General features: G+C 37.2%; 1 pseudogene; it reads left to right on the forward strand.

The window, feature by feature from the left end:
• Nucleotides 1-6,714: 6,714 nt before the first annotated feature.
• On the forward strand, nt 6,715-9,675 carry LOC149171189 (kinesin-like protein KIN-14F pseudogene; annotated as a pseudogene).
• The last annotated feature ends 7,880 nt before the right edge of the window (nt 9,676-17,555 follow it).

Consider the following 17,555-nt stretch of genomic DNA (forward strand, 5'->3'; position numbering starts at 1 on the left):
ATAAAACCAAATACAATAACTAGGTGAAATTCATAATTATAATGAAGGCCTCCAGCGTTTTCTGGATCATGAAACATTCAATCCACTACAAAATCTGTCTACAAAGCAAATAAAAATGGAACAAAGATAAAATAAAAGCAGAATTGATAGGTAGGCGGTGCATGTATTAAGATACCAGGCACCTTCCTCTGTCTGATGTGTATATCCTTACAAGCCAACCTAGGTGTACAGGCAAGTGTTGTTTTAGGTAAACAAATTCTAGTAGAGTTATTCTAGTAGATTTAGTATAGAAATAGGAAAAGTTTCTAATTTTTTCTAGTTATTGCAGTAGAGTTAGTATAGAAATAGGAAAAATTTCTAATTTTTTCTGTCAAGAAGTTGAAGCCAAAGTTGTCAAACCCAAAACCCTTTAATAAGAGTAGAAGGATTAGAAGAAGACGTTGTCAAGATAATTTACCCAAAAGCCAAGTTGAACCCCAGTTGAAGCCCAAGCTGTCAAAACCCTTTAATTAGAGCAGAAGAAGTTGTTGCTAAACTATCATTCTTGTAATCATTCCTACAGGTTGAGCAAAAGAAGCCGTTGTTGCTAAACTATCATTCCTGCAGGCTCAGTAGAAGAAGCTATTGTTGCGAAACTATCATTCCTGCAGGTTCAACAGAAGAAGTTATTGTTGCTAAAGAAACATATTTATTTATGAAATCGAAAAGATTCACCATTGAATGGGGAGATCTGCAAAAAATCCATGCAAACGGTGCAAAGATTGAGAGGCTAGAGTGAAACTCTAACTACCGCAAGAATTTCTCAAGCTCCTTCCATCTCAACTCTAAATATATATGACATTTATTATTCAACATTGAAAAATAACTAAATTGATAGAGATTTCTATATATATATATATATATATATATATATATATATATAATTATAATTATAATAAAAATATTATAATTAAAGATAACCATATATTTATGTGTCCTCTCAATTAGTATTTTTGTTTAAACCATTGCTTGTGTTTTATATTTGGTTAGAAACTTTCCACATATAAGATATGCTTAAGTTCACAACACTTTGACTGTTAAATTATATTGTTTCCAAATAGTTATACTAAAATAACAATCTTTCAATTTAATACAATACCATTTTTATTATAAGTTATATATATATATATATATATATATATATATATATATATAGATGAAAATATTGCAAATACATAAAAATATTATAAATATAGTATTAATATTGAAATATTGAAATATTGATATAATAAATTTATAAATAGTTTTATTATTAGTTATCTATATAAATGTTAGATTTTTAAGTTTTATTAAATTAAATAAGGGGAGTTGTAATCAACAAGTCCTTGTCGTGTTTAGTACGCACTTTTAGGATAAAGTTCCAGATTCACCAACGACAGATTTAGTTTATCCAATTTAAGTGAATGTACCAATCGTAGTAGTTTGAGTCCCATTTGTTGCGTTTAAGTTTACCTTGCACCTGTTAATGTGCCAGAATTGGAAGAACTTTCAACCTTTTATAACGCATCAAATTGATCTCTCGGAGATTCCTTAAATTCTCTATGGAATTTGGAAGCACCTCCAAACTTTTACAGTAGCGTAGATTGATATTCTGAAGATTAGATAAATTCTCTGAGAAATTTGGGAGTATCAGAGCCTGTATATTTGGTTGCTTAAGTAGTAGAACCGCCATTAGTATCTTATCTTATTGATCTAGTCGATGATCCAATCAGTGATCTAGTTTATCCATAAGCATCAAATCCAATGTAAGTGAGCATTTGAGTAAGATGCAACAAAGGTATAGGCAAGAGTAAGGGGAGAGAGTACATAAGAAGCAAATGTGGGGGCAGTATATTATTATGTGAATTGAGTTTCTACTAAGTCTTAACAAGCAGCGCCCAAAGCAGTTTGAGAGCCATCAAACCTCTATGTTCCATATCCATTTGGATAACTTAGAGCCTATTAATTAAGAGCCATTTTTGGATCCAGAAACAATGGATTGAGTTGCCTAAGCACTTCCACACTAGTAGATCCCACATAGGCATAAACAAAGGTTGCTAAAGCAGGCGAGGTAAGAGTTTCAACAACATCAAAGCACGCATAAACAGGACCCACATCCTTTCTTGAGAAAACCAGCAATTTTCCTAACGTACCTTCCAGTAGCATTCCAATAGTAATAGAACTGCGTTGACAACGGGCTATTGAAAGTAAGGGACCAATTAAGCTCTGTCTGAAGCCCCGACAAGCACTCAAGGAAACGACGCCACCATAAATCCTAGCTACAGCCAAGTCAGCTCATGTTATAGGTGCAACAACTCATGTTAAGCCGGAACTTGTAAGAGCAACAAATTGCAGATTCATGGTCTTCTGTGCACTTCTACTACCTATTTGTTACATAAACACAAAAATGGATTACAACAGAGCATGCTGCAAATATCCTTGAATAAAAGTTCATTGAAAATTGTTGACATGGTTAAGAAGGTTGTTATTATTAAAGCACTTACAGACGATGATGATTGTTCTAGTAGATCATAGACGTCTTTCAGCGTCACACCGCCAAGACTATGCTGCATGGCTACATAAATCATGATCTCTTTTAATGAGTAAAATATCATGATAATGCTGTTTGGGGTTCCTGTCCCTAGGAAACTCCTTTGTCTGTAATCTTGTTGGACATATAAATTAATAAAAAATAAAAAATTAAATAAATAAAAAATAGAAAAGTAAAACTTGCAAGTGGTTAAATAAAGGAACATTATGTTAAATATAGAAAATATAAAGCTTGCGGGTGGGCACATGTAGCTTGAATGCAGCCCATGTATCCCCTCTCGACACTAAATGTTCGGTATGTGCTCGAGATTCAATTGAAACAGCCTCGCTAATGAAAGATGGCCTTGCTACCCAGTCCAACCATACTAGCCAACAATCCCAGCTGGTTGTACCACACTTGCATATATGGGAGTTTTAAGACCGAAAGGTGGTGTATGTGGTAGTGGTAAAAAAAAAGTGGGGTTGGATCGGGCTTATAACCTTTCACCAGCTTACTGAGTTGATCCAGTTGAACCTGTCAAAGTAGTTGCACCACCAACAACAGAGCCAACACTAGCAGCAGAGGCAAAATAAGACATGTATACGTAAGAGTAATCCGCCTATCAACTAAGCACCTATCAACTGAGTCTCGAAAAGAAAGAGGTTAGGTCATTTTGGAACAAGTCATGGATTTCAAATAGGAATTCTATTTGCAACTGAAGGATTTTAAACTAGCGTTGCAACTGCTGATTCAAAAGCTACTAGTGCTTTTGGAATTGGTTTGTATACCCTTGCTTCTACGGAAACAATTGGGATTGGTGGTGTTTTCACTGCTGAGACTCACTCAAACTAGTGGGGGTGCTAAAGTTCAACAGAGGGTAGTTTTCTAGTGACCTGTAGTATTTTGAACTAGATAATTGAATAATTAAAAATCCCTTTCAATTTCTTGTAGACAAAGCTTGAATTCCTTAATAAGAATGCAAGCAGCAATAGAACTGATCACTATGAGCGGAGAGTGAAAGGAGAGCAGGAACTGAACAAGCTCGCCATTTTTCATTTATCCAAACGAAATGAAAGTGTTTCGTCACGGAGCACATTCAGAGGTGGCTTGCCCCACTTCCTGTACTGTTTTTTAGGTGATACGAGTTAGGAATGCGACTTTGCCTTTATGAGTACGTTGAAGCATCTTGACGCCTGGGTAAATGATGCCAATCCATCAACATTATCTGCTGCTCACAAGAATCGTATCTAATAAAAGCAAATACAATAACTAGGTGAAATTCATAATTATAATGAAGGCCTCCAGCGTTTTCTGGATCATGAAACATTCAATCCACTACAAAATCTGTCTACAAAGCAAATAAAAATGGAACAAAGATAAATCAAAAGAAGAATTGATAGGTAGGCGGTGCATGTATTAAGATACCAGGCGCCTTCCTCTGTCTGATGTGTATATCCTTACAAGCCAACCTAGGTGTACATGCAAGTGTTGTTTTAGGTAAACAAATTCTAGTAGAGTTATTCCAGTAGATTTAGTATAGAAATAGGAAAAGTTTCTAATTTTTTCTAGTTATTGCAGTAGAGTTAGTATAGAAATAGGAAAAATTTCTAATTTTTTCTGTCAAGAAGTTGAAGCCAAAGTTGTCAAACCCAAAACCCTTTAATAAGAGTAAGAAAAAGTTGAAGCCAGAGCTATCAAAACCCTTTAATTAGAGTAGAAGGATTAGAAGAAGACGTTGTCAAGATAATTTACCCAAAAGCCAAGTTGAACCCCAGTTGAAGCCCAAGCTGTCAAAACCCTTTAATTAGAGCAGAAGAAGTTGTTGCTAAACTATCATTCTTGTAATCATTCCTACAGGTTGAGCAAAAGAAGCTGTTGTTGCTAAACTATCATTCCTGCAGGCTCAGTAGAAGAAGCTATTGTTGCGAAACTATCATTCCTGCAGGTTCAACAGAAGACGCTATTGTTGCTAAATTGTCATTCCTGCAGGCTGAACAGAAGAAGCTGTTGTTGCTAGACTATCATTCCTGCATGCTCTTAAGTGTTTGCCACCAAAAAACATGCTATTAAGTGGTCGCCACTAGAAAACATAAGTTCTCACCACCAGAAAACATTGCTGCAATTGCGAGTGTAATTGAAGCAATTGCCACTATTCCATCCAAAAATAGTGAATGAACAAGAGTGAATAAATGAAAATATTGTGTAGCAAACATTGAAGCAATTGTGACTATTTGAACCAAGAGCCAAATTAGAAATATCGCCAAATCAGAAATTTCAGAAATATTGTTGTGTAGCAGTGTTCCCTGCCAGATCGGGTTCTCATGAAAACAACAATTGTCAATAATTGTCAGGTATGGTTCTCATGCAAACCACAATTTTGACACAACAGTAGTTCTCTAGACACATCAAAAACACATATTTAAAATAAAAAATTATAATATCTCAATCTTATTGAAACTCCAAGATATATGTTACAAATATTTAATGTCTATGAATTAATGTTAACATTAGACCAACAATAATCCATATGAACATTTATATGATGTCTTTACTCATTAGTTTAAGTTTCAAATGAAAAATGGTTCATTTAAATTGCTTTTAAATTGCCTTGGCCTCGATATGAGGCCAAATAAGATGATGAATCCTTTAATTGGTTAAAAAGAAATATTTGATTTCACTCATTGGTTAAAAAGAAAAAGCATTTCATTAATATAAACGAACTGCGATTAAAATAGAAAAAACAATCATTGATTTAAGTGTCGGACTAATGCTTATCAGAAAATCGATTGCTATAGTCCCTGCAAGGCCCTTTGGGTAGGGACTAATAATATTACAACTAAGTATTTGAAACGAATCAAATTTTAATACAATTAAATTAAATTTAAATGTATTGATTTCATGTTTTAAATAAATATTACCCTAAGATAATAAATTTATAAAATTGAAACTTTATTTTAAATATTTCTTTTACAAAACATATATAGAGGGTGTAGAATTATAATATCTTGAAGGGGCATGTCATTAAATGCAATGTAATGATAAAGTTGGTAAGCATGGGAAGTTTAAAAATAATATAATTAAATTCCTCTGTTATTCGTGTTAACAAAGGGGTGTTGTTTGTTGTAAAGATAATAGTAATTTAATATTGAGATTAGAATTTTTGGCATAAATAAAATATATTAAATGTTTAAATATGTTAGTATATTGTAATAATTTATAAGGTTAGTGAGGGGTGACAAGAGAGAGGGGTTTTTTTATGGTTTTAAAGAAGTTAAAGTTGCAGAGTATTTATGGGGTTTAGGATATATGATAAACAACCAAACTGAAACTAAGTTTATGTTTGTTAATAGGAGATTCAATTAGACAAAGAAAATGAAATAGGTTCTTTAATTGTTTTGGGAGACCCTCTTTCTTATTCAACATTTAGTGAAGGGCTCCCATCTCATGGACAAAATATTAGAAAATATGACAAAGAATTAGGAAAGTATTAAAAAGTTTATTTTCAATAGCATATTTCCATTTTCTCTGTGATCTCAATAAAAATACAGACTTATGTGCTGATGAAAATTGTAAATTCAATTTGAGAGATTTAAAAATCGATGCTCAAATCAACTCCTTTCTTATTCTTTAAAGCTAAATAAATTAACAATACACACTTATAAAAGATTGGTTGTTATTCTTTAAAGCTAAATAAATTAACATTACACACTTATAAAAGATTGCATTATCGGAGCCAAGGTAGGTCCACGGGAAGTTATGACGTGTTTATGCGACTAAGGTCGTTGGGCTTCTCGTCGGCTTCGGATGTGTTTGAGGCTCAACATTTGACTTGACCGTTGGGATTGGACTTGTTCAGTCTTCTCTACTAATACTAAAGAAATTCCCATTAAAATTCTCATATAAGCTCTCCTTTCGCACCCATTCCGAAAACAGTCCTCTTTGCGAATGAAAACAAGTTACCTAAAGCATCGAGTGTTTTGAATTTATTCTCGAGAAAGAGAGTTCAAGGCCTGGTTGAATTCGATTGATTGATCAGTTGCTGTATCTGTAGTAAATGGTACATACCCACTTGCTGAACCGCACTGATTGAGTTCGCATTCAGGGCCAAGCCTCTCCAGTTGCGGTTTTTCAGTTTTCTATTGAGATTTGTCGAATAAGAGGAAAAAATGTCTCTGGAACCAGATTCTACTCCCAGCAGGGTCCCTCTCCCATTGGTTTCCAGCACTTCTCCCTATCCTCCTCCCAGAAATTCGTTCTGTCAGAGAAGGCACGAGGCATTTTCCGACGATATGTTCAGGAGTGCCACGGACTTACAGGTTTCTAGCGCAGAAAGTAGTGGATCGCAAGGTCGTTTGGCTTCACTGAAAGCAGAGGAAGCAGCTAATAGGAGGTTTCAAGCTACGGCATGGATAAAGAGCATGGTTGGTTCTCTAGATATACCATGCGAGCCATCGGAGGAGGAGTTTCGTCTTTGCTTGAGAAATGGGATCATATTATGTAATCTTATCAACAAGGTTCAGCCAGGCGCAGTGTCTAAGGTCGTTGCAAATCATGTTTCATCACTTCCTCCTGAAGGACGGCCTTTATCTGCTTATCAATATTTTGAGAATGTTAGGAATTTTCTTGTAGCTGCTGAAGAGATGAAGTTACCTACTTTTGAAGCTACTCATTTAGAGCAGGAAAGCTTGCGGCCGGGTTCTACGACAAAGATTGTTGACTGTATATTGGCGCTGAAATCTTATTATGAATGGAAACAGTGTGCAGGAAATGGCTCTTGGAAATATGCAGGCCCTTTGAGGTCCCCCATGATTCCACGAAGCACAGGAAATTTCCTTCAACGCTCAACTCCTTGTGTGCCTGTAAGGGACACTGAAACTCTGCCAGACCTATCAGTTATAAGCATGGATGACGGAGAAAAACGACTCGGTGACATCTTTCAATCTAAAGACACAATGGGAGCTTGGTTAAAGCGGTTTGCTGTAGAAATGACAAATGACAAGGAAAAAGTTGATCAGAACTTTGTTGAAGCCATACAAACTGCTGCACCGGGCTCGATGCAAGCATTCATGAATCTTATCATTGCAATTTTTGCAGAAAATAAACAAGACAAATTTTCCTTGATTCAGAAAAGCCAGGATCAAGACAGTCAGCTCGTTTTGGATTCTCCAGACCAGAAAAATGGTGACTGTTCACCTTTTCAAAGTCAGGATCCAAAACCTTTGCATATAAGTCAGGAACATCAGATGCGTTTGGAAGCACAAAGAAAAGAAGTCAAGGACATAAGAGACTTATTACTTAGAGCACGGGAAGATGTACAAAGGTTTCAGGCAGAGTGGCGAAAGCATTTTGAATTGCTTGATAACCAGGTCGCAGGAATTTTTAATGCTGCTAGTGGATATCACAGAGTTCTGGAAGAAAACAAGATCCTTTATAATAGCCTTCAAGAACTCAAAGGAAGCATAAGGGTATACTGCAGAATCCGACCCCATTTTGGAGGTCAATCTGAAGCTCACAGTGCAGTGGAATTGATTGGAGAGGATGGATCCCTCCTGGTCAATACATCCAAAATGGGCAAAGATGTCCAGAGGATATTCAATTTTAATAAGGTTTTTGGGCCATCTTCTACACAAGAAGAAATTTACATGGATACACAGCCATTGATCCGATCTGTAATGGATGGTTACAATGTCTGCATTTTTGCATATGGTCAAACAGGATCTGGGAAAACCCACACCATGAGCGGTCCAACAGGTGCTTCTGAAAAAGAGATGGGAGTCAACTATAGAGCACTCAGTGACCTCTTCGAGTTGTCTCAAAAGAGGAAAGATATAATGGTGTATGAAGTCTCCGTCCAGATGATAGAGGTATACAACGAACAAGTGAGGGATCTTCTCGGAGCACTGACCTCAAGCAAGAAATTAGATATTCGAAATAATGGTCATAAGGGATTTAATGTACCGGATGCTATACTTATGCCTGTTAAAGCAACTTCTGATGTTTTGGATTTGATGAATTTAGGCAAAAAGAATCGCACTGTTAGCTATACTGCACTAAATGACCGCAGCAGTCGTTCTCACAGTGTGTTGACTGTACATGTGCAAGGTACAGATCGTGTTTCTGGGTGTAACCTTCATAGCTGCCTTAATTTGGTAGATCTTGCTGGAAGTGAGAGGGTAGATAAATCTGAAGTAACTGGAGATCGTTTGAAGGAGGCACAATACATAAACAAGTCCCTTTCATCTCTAGCAGACGTAATTGCAGCATTGGCACAGAGGAATTCGCATGTGCCATATCGAAATAGCAAATTGACTCAATTGCTTCAGGATTCATTAGGGGGCAAGGCAAAGACTCTGATGTTTGTTCACATAAGTGCTGAACCGGATTCATATGGAGAGACAATAAGCACCCTTAAATTCGCTGAACGGGTGTCCTCTGTTGAACTTGGTGCTGCACGTTTGAATAAAGAAAGTGGAGAAGTTCGTGAGCTTAGAGAGCAGGTAGACAGTTTGAAGAAGGCGTTGGCGAGGAAAGAAGCAGAAGTAGCACAGTTACAGAATGCGAGAGAATCTCCACTTATTGACAAACACAAACTCCAAACGCCAGTGCGAAATCGTAGATGGAGCCTTGAAGCGCCTGGAATAAGCAAATTTGAGGTACAAGATGGTATTTATAATTTTGGGGTGGGTACCCAAGATGACAAGTTGGTAGATTCAGGGGAGAGCCGATAGGCAAACAAAATGGCAACCGTCGGAGCAGTCTGGGAAATGACCGTACAGACGGTGAAATAAATACAGTAACTGATACTGTGGCTCCATTCGCATCGAATCAATGGTGAAAAAAGATCTACAATTCAAGTTGAATTATCACCCCCTGTCTGTAGCGGTGAGCGAAGATTATCTATTGGTGGACAGAGCCAACCCTTCTCAAACAGGCAGCAGCCACTTACAGTGGTCGACAATTCAGAAAGTGGTCGCCCTAGGCGAAATTCACTTGAGGGAAAAGCACCCGTGGGATCGAAGATAACAGCTTCTCCAAACGGGCATGCAGGGCGAACTTGCAAGACACCACCTGATCAGCAGGCGATGAAGGTGGGAAAACCTGAGGTAATAACCTTCAAAAAGAGATAAACTCTGCACCAGGGTTGGAATTTGACGGTCATTTTGATAAACTCTACAGTAGGTTTGGAATTTGACGGTCATTTGACTTTATTTTATATAAATGGTTGGCTGAAATTAAAATTTGTGTAGACCATCAACCAGACTTGCTGAAAGATATTATTCATGTCTCGTGCTCTTGAGAGCTGGGTTATTATTAACTATTTTAGCTTTATTTTTTTGGATTGGAATTAAGTATAATATCTTTTAAAGAAATTGTAGATTTGTGTGGATTGAATTTTTTTTTATTATTATTATTATTATTATTATGTATAAATCAATTTAGTATGTTTTAAATTTTTTCTAATCTTAAACCATTAAAATTGGATAAGTAATTTTTTTTTAAATTAGTGTTTTTTTTATGATGTTTTAGTTAAAAATATACTTGAAATATATTTAGTAAATTGCTTTCTATAATATTTTAATATTTTTTCTATTTTTTTTAATATATAGGGGAAAATGATTATAATTTAGTTTTGGAACTCACATTAATGCAGGATGACTCATCATGGTTATTCAAGAAAAATCACGCCTTGGAATTACCCTACTAGTAGTTGAGTTTGGCTTTCACTCTTACCAAATGTCTGGCTTTCACTCTTACCAAATGTTTCTTGAGTCTTGGGCTATTAACCTATTTCCTTACATTCCATGAAATCAAAATCTTAGCCAAACAAAATCAATTTTAAGACATACTATAAAGCTAAAAAGAAATTGAAAGGAGACAAAGCAATCTCAACAGGGATGATCACTGGAAGATTAGCAGTTGTTAGATCCATGCCCACGATTAGCAGTTGTTGGATCCCTGCCCTTTCCTCTTTCCTTTTTCGTTCTGCTTGGTTTTCCTTTCTAGCTTTATTCCCTCGTCTTTTCGATTATTTGAATTCACCTAATTTCTCTTTTCTATTTGAATTATTGTTTTTCCTTTCTTGCTACTCATTACCATTTTTTATTCATAATATTCATATTTTTATTTTTCGTAAAAGAATAATAAAATTTCCCTTATTTTTATTTATTATGCTCTTAATTAATTTACTTCTTTAATAATTTTAATAATTTTGGTTATAGATGATATATAAATAAATATGTCTGAAAAAATCATAAGTATATATAATATAATTGACTTAGGAAATCATTCATCTAAATAAAAATAGATATAATTAAAAAACATATAAACTAATTAAACAATAGACTTTTATCCTATGTTATCCCATAATCCTTCATATAAGAGTATTATTATAAATTGATTTTATTTAAATTAAAAGATGAAAAGACATTTGGTTAAGTATATATTTATATAAATAATGTTGGTAAATAAGTTAACTAATTAATTTATTTAGGTAATAAACATTTATTTATCCCATAATAATATAAGTTTATTTACCCCGGATGCGGGTGTCTTCGAGCTAATCCATGGGAGGCCACATGGCGGGCATGGGCCGACACGTGAGGAAAGCGAGCCTTTATTGCCTGAAGCCGCCGATCCTTCAGCAAGCGAGAGACATAAAGGAGGTTTTAATGGCGCTGCGGGAGGTGATGGCAGTCCAGCCAGACGCAGTTAATGGAGGTCTTTTCAGAGGGAATGTGCAAGAGCTTAAATATGCCGATTCGGTGGGTAAGGGAGCTCAGATTGATTGGCATAATTCTCAGAATCCTGAGAGTCAATATCTCGTCTTGGTATTTGGAGGTTCGGGTAAGGTCCGCGCCATTCTGGTGCTGTCTGGGCTCTGTATTCGTTCAGTCTACGCCGGTACATACCCAATTTGGGTGCTGCAAGATAAGGGAAGGGGGCATAGCCACTGTCGGCCCTTCGCTGCTCGGGCTCAGGAAGCGGAATTGGAGGATTCCATGGTGCAGCCGAGAGAGAGGATGCCTAGCCGAAGAGGCCCCGGAAGGGGGAAATCCTCTCGTCCTCTTGCAGCTGATGTTCATCATCATTGCTGCTGTTGCTATTGTTATCGGAGGGCGGGAGTTACCCAAATCCCAGCTGGTCAATTCATGGAAGTGGGAAGCTCCGTCGAGGGTGAGCCAATTCTCCCAGCATTTGGCTCAGTCACCTTCACGCTGGGCAGCTCCAGAGACACTGCAAGTGTTAATGCCCACATCTCTGTGCTTTTTACAAAAATCCCTGAGGAAGATGAGGATAGCTCGTCACTGGTTCTGGCGGAGGACAATTCAGCAAAGGAAAAAGGAAAACGCCCAATGGGGGAGTCTTCCACCGCAGCGAGCCATTCTGAAGGAGAGCTGCCTCATCCCCCCGCCCAACTTCAACAGCCCGAAATGTCATCTACTGCGCAGAACCCCATGGCCATGTGGGAAGGAGTTCCAAATGGGCAGGGTTGGAGCAGAATTGTGGAAGAAGAACCAGAAGAGTAGTCCTCAGCGGCTCCCCTTCGTTTTTGCTTCCTTCTCTCAGGTTGGGGTCTGGATACTGGCTAATTTCAAGTTTTCAATGTGCATCTTAGTCTATTCTCTTTATATCTGTAAGTCCGGCTCGCGGCTACCTCAGTTGCACTGGGTCCGGAGTCTAATGTCGGGTCTTAGCTATATGTCTTTACCTGTATCGTGTCGGTTTACGGTAATGTCACCAGTTTTTTCAGTTTGTCTGTACTCCGCGTCTCTTCTGGTTTGCCCCTGCGCGGGCCGTTTTGTAGTCATGGTGGAAAATCACATAGTCATGTTTTGTCAAGCTCTCTGGAACAGGTGCCCTGCGAGGCAAAAATTCAAGTTTGCTATCACCACCCAAGGAGCCATAGGTGGCCCTGGGCAGCTTGTCTGTTTGATGTAAATGTTTTACTGTAAATATTAATACAAAGTAGTTAGAATTGCCAAAAAAAATAATAATATAAGTTTATTTAGTTTTAAATTAAAGAATTTAGATGATTTATTAAGTTTAAAGTCCTTAAATTAAGTTTATTATTAGCGGTTTCATTTAGTTACAGATAGACTTAAATTAAATAAATCCAACAAATTAACTAATTAACTAATTAATAAAATTTCTGCAAATTCTAGGCGCAGTAAATTCTAGTTGTAGTCCACTCAATTATAGTTGTTTCCTTTGGTCAAAAGTAGTCATTTCTAGTCATTGGAATGAGAAGTCCCTCTATTCAACTTCTTGTCATAATCTGGTTCTTCCACACTTGCTGGTTCAAAATGTGTGGACCTATGAAATATATGTGATTATTGCCGAAAACATGTCTTAAAAAGAAAATGGTCAAAAATTCCAATTTATAAACACAATTATTTTATAAAATTTGTAAGAAGTGTGTATATATTTAACTAAACACAATTCTTTTATAAAATTTGTAAGAGTGTGTATCTATTTAACTATCAGTGTCGTTTATGTTTTACTTTATCCATCACCAACAATGTGTGTTACTTAAACACATACTTGTAATACATTAAGTGGGTTAAGCATTCACCTATGAAATATGATGTGATTATTGCCCAAAATATGTCTTAAGCATTCAAGTAAAAACCAAAATATAATTTATTAATTGTACAATTTGATCATCTCAATGAAACGAATTTAAAACATCACTAGAAACTATTTATTTTTTATTAAAATTAATAAATGTAGAAATAATGTTGAAGAAGTCAATTGTAAACATAATAATAATGTAAATATCTTACTTTGGAAAGGTTTCTTGACAAATCCATCTAGAAATGACATTTGTTTGGCTCTTTTATGCTTTAGGAATTATTACAAATAGATACTATAAACTTATAGATAACAATTTTGCTTTTTTTATTCCTAGCCTTCACATTCTTAGTCTTTCTATATTTTCTTTTGTGCCATTAATATTGCAAGCTTCCAATTTTCCATGGGTAAATCTATTTAGGCCCATTTTCAACTTTGATTGATTTTCTTTCTCATTGATGCAACTTGAGGTGGATGTGAATGGACCATACCAATTGAAGAGACATCCCAAGTGAATTCAAATATGCACACACATAGAAAGAAAAACATATTTTTAATAAATAGGAATTAAGATATTTGCAACTTGCACAAAAGCACCTATAGCCTAAGGACACACAACCACGTAACACCTATAGCCTTAGGAAACACAACCACAGAAAATGCATCTGAGATCATTCAACAAAGGTTCTTACCTAGTCTCCTTAAATATAAGTCTACAAAACTAAGGGATCAATAAGCGTCTAGCCTAATAGAGACTTTATATCAAATAATGACATTTATATATATATACCCACAACATAACAAATTTGGATTGGTTTGAAATGTTCTGTTCATGATGAGATCTCATAAGATGGTCGACCTTAATATGATTGAATTCCTAGGGACAAGGGGAAGAAAACATATGTAGTTCATACTCCTTAGAAGGAATATCGTTCAATAACTCAAAGTTCGTTCACTTGATCAGGGTAAGTTTTATTACAATCCAAGTCTAAATAGTTTCCTTGAAATTCAATGAATATGCATCTATCTCTTATGCAAACATCGTTAAAATTCCCACTTGAATGAAACAATCAATCAATCCATGAGTGTGTTAGTGCATCATCGAACCTACGTGGCTGAAAAAACAAAACCTCTTCCTTGTCATAATAAATTTGGACAACAATATTGCTTGTTGCAACTTGCTCTCCCTAAGTGTATTGGCCACCCACCTTTATTGGATTGTTTGGGCCAGAGGTCTGTCACAGTATCACCGACTCACCACTCACTTATGAAAGTTATCCTATGTCAAAATGTCACTTGTGGAACAGTGAGAGTGTAGCTTCGACTACAATCTGCACCAGATATTGAGTGTCTCAAAATTTCGCTTAAAAACTTTGAAATATATGGCTTATGAAGAACGATATCTACTGCCACTTATGAAATACTAAAACAATTTCAATGCATTGTACTTTCTTGACTACAAACTCTCGGCGGTGGAGCCCCACATTGATTCAATGTGATTATGATAGTGGAGAGGATGCAAATGATAGTCCTTCTTATAGTTTTACTTTGTTGGTCATATTTACATCCCATAATATCTCCTTAGTAATATCTCATATATAAAAATTCTATGGCATGTATGAGTGAAGGACATTTGGTTTCAGAGTTATGGATATTTTACTGTGAGTGTTCCATACAATTTGAAACCAAAATTGAGAATTCAATAAGTCATTTATGTGTTATGGTCAATTTTTTTCCTTATGATAGACATGTGTTTTTAATGAAACCTTTATTAGTGAAGGGTTAATTTATTATGAAAACATCACTCTTGAAGGGAAAAGTTTTAAACATAACGTTTCTTGAAGGGCAACATAGAAACCTAAAACGTCAAACAAAAATGTATAATGGGTAAAGAGTAATCCAAACTCCAACCCTGCTCTGCACGACAACTGCAAAAAGCACCGGGGACCCTGCACACCACAAAATAAACTAGCAATTGCACCAGATGTTGCAAGGAAACACAGGAAAGGAATGAAGTTGCTAACCTTCTTTCCAAAGAGGTCGCACAATTGAGTAGAGGACAATTGATAATACAGGAATACAAGAATGGTGACTTCTTCCAGATATATCACAGGCCATATATAAATGAGGAAGCAATTTCCCAGGATTGATTGACAGGATCAATCCAAACAATGGTTTCTCTGTTTTTATTTTGCTTTGTCTTGTTTTTATTATCTGCAGAACAATCTACCAAATAGTATGTATATTGTTTTTGCACCTTCAAGTTTAATGAAGGATTTTGTAACATTTAAGCAACAACAGAACTCCACCAACTGACAGTAGTGAAAGCATAACGCAATGCTGGCATACAACATGTAATTTTCTTAAAATTTTAATGAAAATTATGCTTTTTCCTTGGAAAAAAGATTGCATTATCAATCACTAATAGTATGACATGTAAATTCTGTTTTTTATGAGTTAATTTTATAAAATATATATTTACAAAACCCTTTATTTTTATTGTCTAATTTAAATTTTTTTAGAAAAAAATTATAATTTTACTAAATAAAAAGCTCATATTTGATCTTCAGGTTATGCATGTTCTTCCACAAGAAAAATGTATTTACTGAGGACATAGATGGATACAAAGTGAACCTAAAAGGATTCAGATGGAGGACGATGATGGCAATGAGGGCACCTGACAAGGGTTTCAGTGTAATAGCCTGGTAATTCTTTTTTACTGCGACCCTACCCTTAATGGTACCTTCTGTGCTGGTAACCGTACTCATTACCCGTTACCCTACCTACTCTCCTGCATAGAACCATTTCAACTGTGTTATAGCATTGTTGCCGCGGTTATCTTCCCCCTCCACCGACAAGGGTTTACCTCCCATTTTCCTATTCTACCACTTCTGCCCCCCTTCACCAGCGACGGGCTCCCCAAGGAATCCGCAGGCAGTTGGAGTGGGAATATAGTGACGGTTATGGACGACCTTGTAGACTATTCGGAGGACCCTTTGGAGGGAATCCCCATTTGGAACCATCCCTAGAAAATTCCCGTAGGCAGTTACCCTTTTGACAGTGCGTTGTCGAATGCCGTAGCCTCTCTGCCCTTGATATCAAGTCTTTCGAACTCGGTGGCCACACTCCAGGAAGCCAGCCCCTTGCTGTCGGACCTCACTTCTTAGCCGCTATCGCCATCTACCCTATCTTTCGTGGATCACTGTTTGGATCTTGGCTTGGAAAATCTCTCGGTAGGCATCGCACCCTTTCCACCCTCCACTGGCTCCCGTGTCCCTTTTGTCGCTCAATCCAGTGATTCTGTGCCTTCCGCTCCGGAACGGAAACCTATGCTACCGTCCGCGACCCCCCCATATGGTAATTTCACAGGGATCTCACCCATTTTTGGAGTTTTCTCCTTGGAGCCTCCTCAGGACCCTCCTAATTTTGGGGCTCATCCACCTCTAAGCGAACCTCTGCAGCCCACAGATGAAAACAGGCTGCGAACGACTAAAAGACAATGATGCCTAAAACCAAAAGCTTCTGAGGCTTTTCTAAGGCTCGGAGAGGACATTCAGTTGAGCGATACTATGGAGATTGCTGACAAAGTCTTGGTTGGAAGAGTCAAGGGGAGGAACTACAGTGCAACTAGGTTGAAGCAGTGGACATTGGAGGTTTGGGGACAGCATCTGGTTGATCCTCCTTTCGTCCAGACTTCTTTTAGGGGATGGTTTGCCCTCCATTTCGCAAGGTCCGAACACACGAATTGGGTCCTCTCTACGGATTTGCACATATAATAGGTTCCGGTGCTCCTACGCAGATGGACGCCCTTATTTGACCCAGAATGCGAGAAGCTAAATGTTGGTCCCCTATGGGTCCATCTCCCAGGGCTACCTTTACAATTTTGGTCTGAAGATGTTTTCAGGAGACTTGGGAATGTCCTGGGCTCATACCTGGATCATGACAAATCCTACCTTACGACAGGTATGATGGCCTACGCAAGGGTATTAGTACATTTGGATACCAGTGATGGCTTGTAGGAATACATCACAATTCAGTGGAGAAATTTTTCTTGGAGACAGACATTGGATTATGAAGGGGTACCTTTCAGGTGCAGATGTTGTCACAAGGTCGGGCATCTGTTTAAGGATTTCCCACTCAATAATAAGGCAAGATCAGGGAAAGAGGCAAGGGCAATCCCATCTAAGTCAGCACAGGAACAGGAGGAACAACCTCCCATCAGAGACCCAGGGATACAAGTGGATCTGGTGGATGCAGGAAAGATGCCCTCCAGAGAGGTCTCGAAGAAACATGGCAGACCACCTCTTCAGCCACCCTCTCCTCCACTCACAAGGGCTAGAGCGGTTGCCGGGGTAGCATCATCATCAGGTATGAGTTCACCCTCCTCTTACCCCTCTCATACATCTTCTATTGTTGATGGCTTGGCATTTCCTCC

Source organism: Pinus tabuliformis, chromosome 4_2 (assembly GCF_031772625.1).
Source record: "Pinus tabuliformis cultivar Carrire ecotype Pingquan chromosome 4_2, CPIR1, whole genome shotgun sequence".
Taxonomy (NCBI): domain Eukaryota; kingdom Viridiplantae; phylum Streptophyta; class Pinopsida; order Pinales; family Pinaceae; genus Pinus; species Pinus tabuliformis.